The sequence below is a fragment of the Mastomys coucha genome, chromosome X (assembly GCF_008632895.1).
Source record: "Mastomys coucha isolate ucsf_1 chromosome X, UCSF_Mcou_1, whole genome shotgun sequence".
Lineage (NCBI taxonomy): Eukaryota > Metazoa > Chordata > Mammalia > Rodentia > Muridae > Mastomys > Mastomys coucha.
This window is the reverse complement of record NC_045030.1, coordinates 114,910,506-114,920,917: the sequence shown is the minus strand read 5'-3', so window position 1 is coordinate 114,920,917 and position 10,412 is coordinate 114,910,506. Positions and strand designations below refer to the sequence as shown.

Genomic DNA, 10,412 nt, shown 5'->3' with positions numbered 1-10,412 from the left:
AAAAAAAAAAAAAACACAGAATGATGGTATTTAGCCACAGCATTCAGGAGGCAGAGGCAAGTGGACCTGTGAATTTCAGCCCTGTCTGGTATGTATACATACCAGAGAGTATGTATACTTGTGAGTTGCAAGGCAGCCAGGGCTGAATAGTGAAATCCTGTCTCAAAAAACAAAACAAAACAAAACAAAACAAATAAACAAACAGCTATAGCTGGAGCAAGGAAAGAAAGGCTACTTCAGAGAGATTCAGTCACAGTCATCAAAGAGCATTTTAAAGTCCTAAGAAATACCTCTTAGTTAGATTAACTTAGGAAAAATTAAGTCAAACAAAAATGAAACCAATTTCATTATCTAACTCTGTCCAATTCTTTGATGTTTTTTAGCCTACCATGGCACAACAGATAACGTTTGTCTCCCATAACTATCTCTGATGTAGAAAAATATAACATGCCTGAAATTGGAACACAAAACACTGTTCAAAGGAAACTAGGAATTTTTGTACCCTGAGTATGGAAGTAAACAAGGAAAGGGTCCAGTGACAAGACCGTGCAGGTCAGCCAGCCTCAGGAATTAGTGGAGGCAGCAGTCCTCAGAGCTCTGGCTGCCCTGTGGGGAAGAGGCTGCTGTTGCCCAGGAGTGTTGGCTCCCACGCTGTGAGTCACGATTGCTTTTCATAAGAGAAGTCAGCAATGCTTTCCAAGGCAATGCCAGTGATGCTCTGTAAGTGCCCTATAACCTTCAGAAAGACAGTTCTTATTACTAAATAATCTCAACATTTTAGTGCACAAACACTCTGCGAGCACGCATAGACACACACACACACACAAATACTTAAGATATTCTCTCTGAAGCCTCACAAGCTTTTCATTTTTCTGAATGTAGAGAGAAAATTAAATCCAGATTCCTAATTGAAAAAAAAATACATGTAACTAGGATTTCATCAAATTGAAAAGATTTCATTATCTACAAAATTGAGCAGACATTTTATAAAAATCAGTATGAATGTATAACAAAGGATACATTAAAATAGCCAACATTGATCATTATGAATGCAGTGATGGAACTACAGTGATATAGTACCTCGTGACTATTAAAATGTCTATTGTCAAATGCTGAGTGATACCTCATGTTCTTAGGTTATAGAAAATAGAAGCTTTTTACAATGTTCATACTATCACAAATTAATAACAAATTAATAACAGTCCTTTCAAAATGAGTGTGGAAGTTCTTCAAAAATGGAAAAAGTGGAATTATGATGTTATTGAGTAATCCTACTTCTAAGTTTATATTCAAAGAAGTATAATAAATATAGTAAATAATTTGCTGAGGTTTGCCAGGCAGTGGTGGCGCATGCCTTTAATCCCAGCACTTGGGAGGCAGAGGCAGGCTGTTCTCTGAGTTCGAGGCCAGCCTGGTCTACAGAGTGAGTTCCAGGACAGCCAGAGCTACACAGAGAAACCCTGGCTCGAAAAACCAAAAAAAAAAAAAAAAAAAAAAAAAAAAAAAAAAAATTGCTAAGGTTTGACATAAATTTTAGTACTAGTCATGATAGCTGCTGTATGAAAGCATCTGAAGTATCAACTTAAGAGTAAACATGTAGAAATTATACAATGTTAAAAGAGGAAATTTTGGCAGTTTAAAATACAGATGAAATTAGATGTTATCAAAGTAAAACAGAACAGGTACTGAAAAAAATGTTGCATGATCTCATTACAAATATTGCTTTCATTTCCTCAGATTAAGGGATGAGATAGGAGCTGTACCAAGCTGTACAAATACATGGCCTTGGATGAGCCCAGAAATTTTTTTTTCTCTTCTAACTATCCCTACACCTCGGCCTGGAAATTTCTAGCTTGTGTATAGTATAATCTTCTAAGCTGACTAATTCAAATGGGTTTCTCTAGGCTTCTCACGTAATTGCTCTGCTTGCCCCATACTAACTTCATTAATATGTTCTAATCTTGTGGCTTCTTATTCTCTAGCTCATTTTGTCTTCACTTCTCTCTACCTTGTTCTCTCTGCACTTTATCTCTACAAAACTCTCCTGGCAAAATTCCAATGCACACACATATCCTCCACCATTTCTCTCCTGTGCTGCTTTTAAGTAGCCTCTCTTTTGTATGCTGTTCTCATAAGAGTTGGGCATATCCTATTTCTGACATATTCTTTTAATCTGTCTCTCATCCATCCCATTTTTCTGCCCCTCAATTTGATGTCCCATTAAAACATGGCTGCTTTCTTCTACGAACAAATCTTACCTTTATTGGTAGAAAGTAAAATTGTGTACTAAGGGTGTGCTAGTATTCTAGACAGATCTTACTGTGTATCCAGGGAATTCCTGCATTCTGGCCACATCATATAGACCTGGAAAGAGTTTGGATATGATCTCTTGCCAGAGCAACCATGCTCCGAGATTAAAATTCGTCTACATCTCACTGACTACAATATTATTTTATTACTATGATATATACCTGAAATAACAAATTCGAAGAAGTAAAGATTAAGTTTGGCTCACAGTTCCATATAAATCAGTTTGTTATCATTGGAAAATATATGGGCTGATGTATGTATGTTAAGCCAGAACACAATTGTAGGGATCATAGGGAAGATAAAAATGGCTGAGATCATGACAACAACAACAAAATAAAAAAACAGAAAAAGACAGAAAGGAGCCTACATTAAGATAACATTCAAAGATACCCCCAGGAAACTAACTTATTCTAAAAACCCTGACTCCCTAAAACCTTTACTACATCTCCAAATAGCACCATTATCTAGTGACCAAACTTTCAATATAAGAGCTCTGAGGAACATTCAGTATTCAAATTATAACATACATGCTTATTTTTTCAATTTTTATTTTATTTATATACATTCCCTTTATTTCTCCTCCTCAGTCCCCCTCCTCCACAGTATCTCATCCCATTCCTCCTCCCCCTTGCCTCTAAGAGGTTGCTTCCCAACTCACCAGGCCTCCCTCATTCCATGGGGCCTCAAGTCTCTCAAGGATTAAGAACATCTTCACTCACTAGGGACTGAATAGGAATACCTCTCTATATAACTGCCAGGGGCCTCAGACTGGCTAGTGTATGCTCCTGGTTGGTGGCTCAGTGTCCTTCTGCTTGAGGCCTTGTTTTTCTAGTGGTGGCAGCCTCTTCGAGTTCCCTCTCCCCAATGTTGAATATTTTGTCTAAGGTCACCCCAAATGAGTCGTTAGAGTCTCTTACCTCCAATGTCCCTGGTACTATTTAGAGGGTTACCCCACATCCCATCCCTTGATGTTTATCTCCATTCATTCTCTTGGCCTTCTGAGCTTCTCTTAGGTCTCCCTACCCATACTTGATCTTGCGCTCCTTTTCTACTCCCTCTCCCACTTCTCCTTCCTTGTTGTACCCAGGTCCCTCCCTGCCTCTGCCTCCTATGATTGTTTCCTTCCCTATTTTAAGTATAAATGAAACATCCTTACTTTGGGCCTTTCTACCTTTTACACATAGTTTGTGGGTTGTGTCCTAGGTATTCTGTACGTTTTGGCTAATATACACTAATCAGTGAGTACATACCATGTATGACATTTTAGGTCTGAGTTACCTCACTCAGAATGATATTTTCTAACTCCATTCATTTGCCTGAAAATTTCGTGGAGTCATCGTTTGTAATATCTGAGTAGTACTCCATTGTGTACATGTACTACATTTTCTTTTCTTTTTTTTAATTAGATATTTTCTTTATTTATATTTCAAATGATATCTCCTTTCCCAGTTTCCCCTCTGAAAGACAAAAAAAGCCTGTTCCCTCCCCTTTCCCCCTGCTCAACAACCCACCCTCTCCCACTTCCTGGCACTGGCATTCCCCTACACTGGGGCATAGAACCTTCACAGGATCAAGGGCCTCTCCTCCCATAGATTACTGACTTGGCCATCCTCTGCTATACATATGCTGCTGGAGCCATTAGTCCCACTTTGTTTACTCTTTGCTTGGTGGTTTAGTCCCTGGGAGCTCTGAGGGTACTAGTTAGTTCATATTGCTGTTTGTCCTAAGGGGCTGTAAACTCTTCAGGTCCTTGGGTCCTTTTTCTTTCTCCTTCATTGGGGACCCTGTACTCAGTCAAGTCCAATGGATTGATGTGAGCCTCTTCTTTTGTATTAGTCATGCACTGGCAGAGAATTTTCTGTATCTGTTCTTCTGTTGAGGGACATTTGGGTTGATTTCAGCTTCTGGTTATTACAAATAAGGCTGCTATGAACATGATGGAGCACGTGTTGTATGGTGGGGTATCATTTGGGTATATGCACAAGAGTGGTATGGCTGGAATTCTGGTAGAACTGTTTCCAAATTTTGGAGCAAACACCTGCCTAATTGATTTACAGAGGGGTTGTACCAGCTTGAAATTTCACCAGCAATGGAGGAGTATTCCTTTTTCTACATCCTTGCCAGCATGTGCTGTCACTTGAGTTATTGACCTTAGCCATTCTGATTGGTATAAGGTGGAATATCAGGGTTGTTTTGATTTGAATTTTTCTGATAACTTTGAACATTTCCTTAAGTGCTTCTTGGCCGTCTGAGATTCTTGTGTTGTGAAGTCTACTTGGTCAAGGAATACTTTTATTAGCTCTCCTTTGAAGGCCTGGTAGAATTCTGTCTGCACTAAAATCATCTGGCCCTGACGTTATTTTTTGTTTGTTTGTTTGCTTGTTTTCTTTTGTTTTGTTTGTTTGGTTGGTTGGTTTTTTAGTTTTGTTGTTGTTGCTGTTGTTGTTGTTGTTGTTTGGGGGGACACTTTTAATGATGGCTTCTATATCCTTAGAGTTTATGGGGCTGTTTAGAGAGTTTACCTGAAATTGATTTAACTTTGGTATATGGAATCTGTTTAGAAAATCATTTTATTTGATTGTTGTGTCAATATCCTCTGTGTTATCTTCTACACATGAGATTCTCTTCTATCTCTTGTGTTCTGTTGGTGATGCTTGCATCTGTAGCTCCTGATCCGTTTCCTAAGTTGTACATCTCCAGGGTGGCCTCCCTTGTGTTTTCCTTATTGTTTCTATTTCTATTTTGTAGGTTTTGGTCTGCTTTGTCCAATTCTTTCACCTACTTGACTGTATTTTCTTATATTTTTTAAAAGAATTTATTTGTTTCCCTTTCAAATGCTTCTACCTGTTTACCTGTGTTTTCCTGGACTTCTTCAAGTGAGTCATTTATATATCCTCTTTAAAGGTGTCTATTATCTTTATGAGATGATATTTTAAGTCATTATCTTGATTTTCATTCATGTTTGGGGTATCCAGGGCTTTCTGTGTTTGAAGAACTGGATACATGTAGTGCAGCATGTCATTGGATTCTGTCACTTATGATCCTGTGCTTGCCTCTGGCCATCTCATTATCTCTGGTGTTAACTGGCCTGGTTGTCTCTGATTAGGAGGCCAGTAGTGCTGACTCTGGTGAGGGTGGGCCTATTGTGTCTCATGTTAGAGCAGGCCTTCTGTGTCCCTGATTGCTGTGGTCTTCCTCTGAAACAGGAAGTCTGTGCCCCTGGTTACTTTGTGCCTCCTGGAAGGCAGATAGACTGTGGGGTATGGGAGGCTATAGGAACTGCTGATCTGGCCAAGATGGAGAAGCAGACTAGTAGGAAGATGTAAGAGGTTGGGCCCATGTCAGCTGAGCTCTGTGTCTTTGGTTACAGTGTACCTACTAGAAGGCAATCAGGTTATAGCATGAGGGTGGGTATCTGTGTGCTAATCTGGTCTGGGTAGGAAGCAGGCTGGAAGAAATGTGGGCAAGGGTATTTTTACCTGTGCCTTGGATTTCTATGGACCTCCTTGGAGACGTGCAGCCTGTAGGTATGGTCAGGAATCTGGCCACTAATTTGGACCTGGTAGTCAGTGGGCTGGAAGAAAGGTCATATGCTTAATTTTTAAAAGTCATTCTTATACAAACAAATAGTGGAATATTGGTTACCAGAAGCTGAATTAGGAAAGTAAAGTTGGGTAAAATAATTTATTATGTAATTTTTCTGTTTGTTGTAACAAAAAAGCCTAACTGAAACCACTAAATTGAAGAAAGATTTGGGGGATTTTGTTTGTTTTTGTTCAGAGTTTGAGGTGAATACACTATGGTAGGGAATCTTCATGATAGGACCATAATATGTTATAACAAATCATCTTATTATGTGTATACTAAGGAAATAGAGAGGAATTTTGGGCCTTACCTACGTTCAGACTATGGTATGATCTCAATATACTTAGGCAAGATTTTGCTCCTCAGTTAATCCTCTCTGAAAATATTATCACTGGTGTACCCAATCATGTGTATCCTAGGTGACCTTACTATATGTTCAAGAGAATTCATTTTACTTTTATATAGTCCCAAGACTCATCTGATATCTGCTATCTTCTTTTCTAGTGCAGAATGTAGACACCTTTAATATCAGGAAGACAGACTAAGGGTCTGGAAATCAACTTGATTGAGACACATCTTCACAGATGTGCCTCTTTATGGTGTGAACAACAGCTTTTATTGCAGGAAAAAAAAAAAGACTGGGTATGCCCATTCAAATGTGTCAGTGTGACCTCAGTCAGGGTTAATGAAACCAGATGGATGTATAGTAATTGTTTTCTGAGGCTAGAGTAGAGACCAAAAGGATAAAGACTGGGTGATCACTAGATGTCATCACTTCATCCACAAACACCTAACCCAGCACACACACAAAAAAAATTGTTCTGGTCACAACATTCACACTCAAAAGAAATATAGAAGACAAGCCATTGACTCTTGGATACTTAGCATATCAATGAACACACCTTTTTATACCACCCAGTAAGATTAACTCTAAGACTTTTTTAAGACATCTACTTAGTATGGATCCTGAGACTAAGCTGGAGAATATAGGAGATTCCTTTCCAGTGTTACTTTGCTTATGAGAATCAGAGTGATAGATTATATGATTGTTGAATTCATGGAAATTGTCTTTCAGGCTTCTGTTCATAGCCATGTTTAAAGAACTCCTCTCATTTTATACCACTACTGAATTTTTAATGTTGGAGCCCTACAACTCTGGAAAGTTCAAAAAGGTCTCTCATCTCAATGATTACTTTCAAATATACTCCATTAAGCAAAGTTTTCCCTGGTATCAAAAGCCAATACAAAAACAACTGAGGGACTATAAACCAGTATTGTTAATGAACATAAACATGTATAGATACTTGGAAAATAAGCTCCATAATACATTACAAAGATTATACTGTACGAGGTAGTTGATCTTCTAGGGATTCTGAGATATTCAATATATGCAAATGAATAAACAGTAAATAGAATTAAGAATACAACTCCCATAATTCTTTGAATAGATTCATATTAACCAATCAGTTCATTCTGACCTCCTTTGAATCACTATTGACCACAAAATAAAGTCACTTACATTCTAATGAAAATGTGAGTTTTCTGAAAAACAGGGTTTTAGTTTATAATCACTGTGTCCAGAAAATACTATCTATTACACTAAGTTTTTCATTACTTGCTCTCATTACAATGACGATGTTTGCACAGATAGCTGAAATTTGTATAACAGCTCCATACTACCAACTTAGAAATGATTTCCCTGATCACTGACTCATCTATTCCCATATCTCCTAAGACAGTCAATGTTTTATTTGGCCCCATGTGAAATAAATCCAACAGTATTATTGTAAAGTAGACAGTTGGCAAGCAGAAAATTGTTATTAAATACTGGCTCCTTTTCTCCTCATTCCTTTGAGAAAATTCATAGAGTTATCAGAATCTATGGAGTGCTTTGCATCTTTTATTTTTCTTGTTAACCATTAACAATTTCAACCCATCTAATATCCCATTGTCTCAGTAAATGAGTTTTCCAAGATATCAATGGGTGATGGTGGTTTTAATTAGCTAATCTTTCCTAATGAGTTAACTAAATAATTGGTTTCTACTACTACATTATATACTGTTGTAACCATGTCCATTGGGAAATATATGGTAGGAGACTTGCCACCTCTCAAAAGAAAGAATCATGCTTCATTTAAGAAAATTAATTTTATGTGATAACATTCTCATATGACTTAAATTATAATTGGTCCTATTTTGTTCTGCACTTCTTATTAAGGCATGAATGCCCTTATAATCCTATAATTATACACTCAGTGTTCACATTCAGTATTTAATTATTCATCACTCAAATGATCAGTTACTAGTAATTCTGAGAAATCATTGTATTGATATGTTAGGTAAGAGAAAATGTTCTTTACTTCATACAGTGACTATTTTCTAATTTTTTTACTAGTAAAGGAATTCAGAACTCTGCAGTGAAGGCAAACACACCTTTAATCCCAGCCCTCTGGAGGCAAAGGCAGACCTGGTCTATAGAGTAAGTTCTTGAATAGCCAAGGTGACACAGTAAAAACCTGCCATGAAAAGTCAAAAATAAAATACAATAAAATCATTACCTTATAAACATAAGTGGATATATGACTGAGTTTAGATTAATAAAATGTGGGCAATATTATTTGTTGGAGTTAGGCAAATACTTTTAAGGGACTAAATGGTATGAGGAGAAATATCTCTCTGGAATCTCCCTATTTTTCATGTTTTGATCCTTCAAATGCCTTTTAATCTACAAGCACAAAGTTCTAGCTTGTAGAATTTTGCAATGTCAATACTGTATTGTAGGCCTTTCCTCAAAGTAGAGGAAGGTACAAATTGGAAGAAAGGGTTATAAGCTTATATGTGTTTACTACTTCTGTTAGGCAAAGCTGAAAAATAAAAATAATGCATGCCAGATACAACAAAGTCCTATTTATCAAACATTGAAATATTTATATGCTTTTCCTCTTCATGCAAAATATTTCTTTTACTAGAGAAACTATCATACTTAAAATAGCTTTGTTTTCTACAAATTTTCCTCTGAAAGTTAGAAAAAAAGGTATTTCAAAGTTAGCTTAGCAAAGTATGTTTGCTCATAAATTAAAGACTATATCAGGCAATAGGTAAATAGGCTGTCAAAACTCTACTATATCTATGTCTGAGCCAAAGAGATAGCTGAAAACAGTAAGTAAAGGAAGAGTTTTTATTAGCTATTTTATTTAAGTAGAAGCAATTTGTTATTCTGGCATGTCCAGGTTGATTTTTCTTTTCACTATAAACCCCTATATGCTTGACTATTTTCTTTTCCTCTTTATGTTTAAAACTTATATCTTCTGTATTGAAAGTATATGTATTGTTGGCTCCTATTATTTGAAGTACCTGTTATCTTGAAAACATAAAAATATACTGTATCACCTATCTCTTCCAGAGAGATTTTGATCTCTAACCTGAATGAGTGATCTTTGGCTTCAATCATGATTTGTAAAATAAGTATGAATTTTTTTCAGATGTTTAAGCATGTCTTGCTCATGTGTCTAATTTTTAACTTTCTTCTCTCTGGGATTTATACAAGTTTTCTTTGTGACTTTATTTCATTTTTTCTTCATTCATTAATGCATATATCCTTCTTCTTTATGAATTATTGTCCTGGTTATATTTGCATATATAATCAATTTTTAATAGAATTATTAGTAAACTAGCTTCATATTTAAAATCAAAAGGATTTTGTAGATAGTGAAGACTTGAATATACCACATCATTATTGTTTAGACCACTCATATTTTAGCCTCCCTATATGTGCCTTAAATTTTTGCAGTGCCTTTTTAGCCTTTTCAAAGGACTAGGTGAAACACAAAAGTACTGAAAATGTATTCACAATTTAGCTGATAACAAATGTCAGGATTTTATGAACTGAATCAGTAGCTGCCTATCAAATGAATAGCATTAGTAATAAAGAGTTATTGAATTTAAAGTTAATTACCATTTATAGCTACTGACAATTATATAAATTAATTATATAAAAAATTAAAAATGGTATACATTGTTGACAGCCCTATATCATTATAATTTGTGCACAAATAACATCACTTATAGCATTATTGCTTTACATGATTGACTGCTTATTCTTAACAATGACAAACATTTTAAAGCCACTTTAAGTTTTATTGTGAATTAAAACTGAGAAAAAATATCAACAAGATTTGAATTTTTCACATTCATATTTGATTCAGTTTTTGATATTCTGATAATTCTTGGTAAAATGACAACCTCCATAATGAGTCTGATGCCCAGAAAAGTCTCCATTGACACACTTGTCAATTTAATTCAGATTCTTAGAATTACATATTCTATAGTATCAGTTCTAACTTTTACTTTTTTCTGCCACATATACCAGCTCTCTATATTAACCACTATATACTGCATGCATCCTAGTCTTTCATTCTATTCTGTTTATACACTACATCAGATTATTTGTACCCTAATGTTATTTTCCTTTTATAAGGTTTTTGTTGGTGTTGGTGTTGTTTCTTTTTTTTTTTTTT

At 35.9% G+C, this 10,412-nt stretch overlaps 1 protein-coding gene across 1 annotated transcript in view; it reads left to right on the top strand.

Annotated features, from left to right (window-relative positions):
* The window catches only part of Cpxcr1 (CPX chromosome region candidate 1), a 119,835-nt gene that overhangs the window by 38,445 nt on the left and 70,978 nt on the right, over positions 1 to 10,412 (top strand). The gene's annotated exons all lie outside the window — the stretch shown is intronic.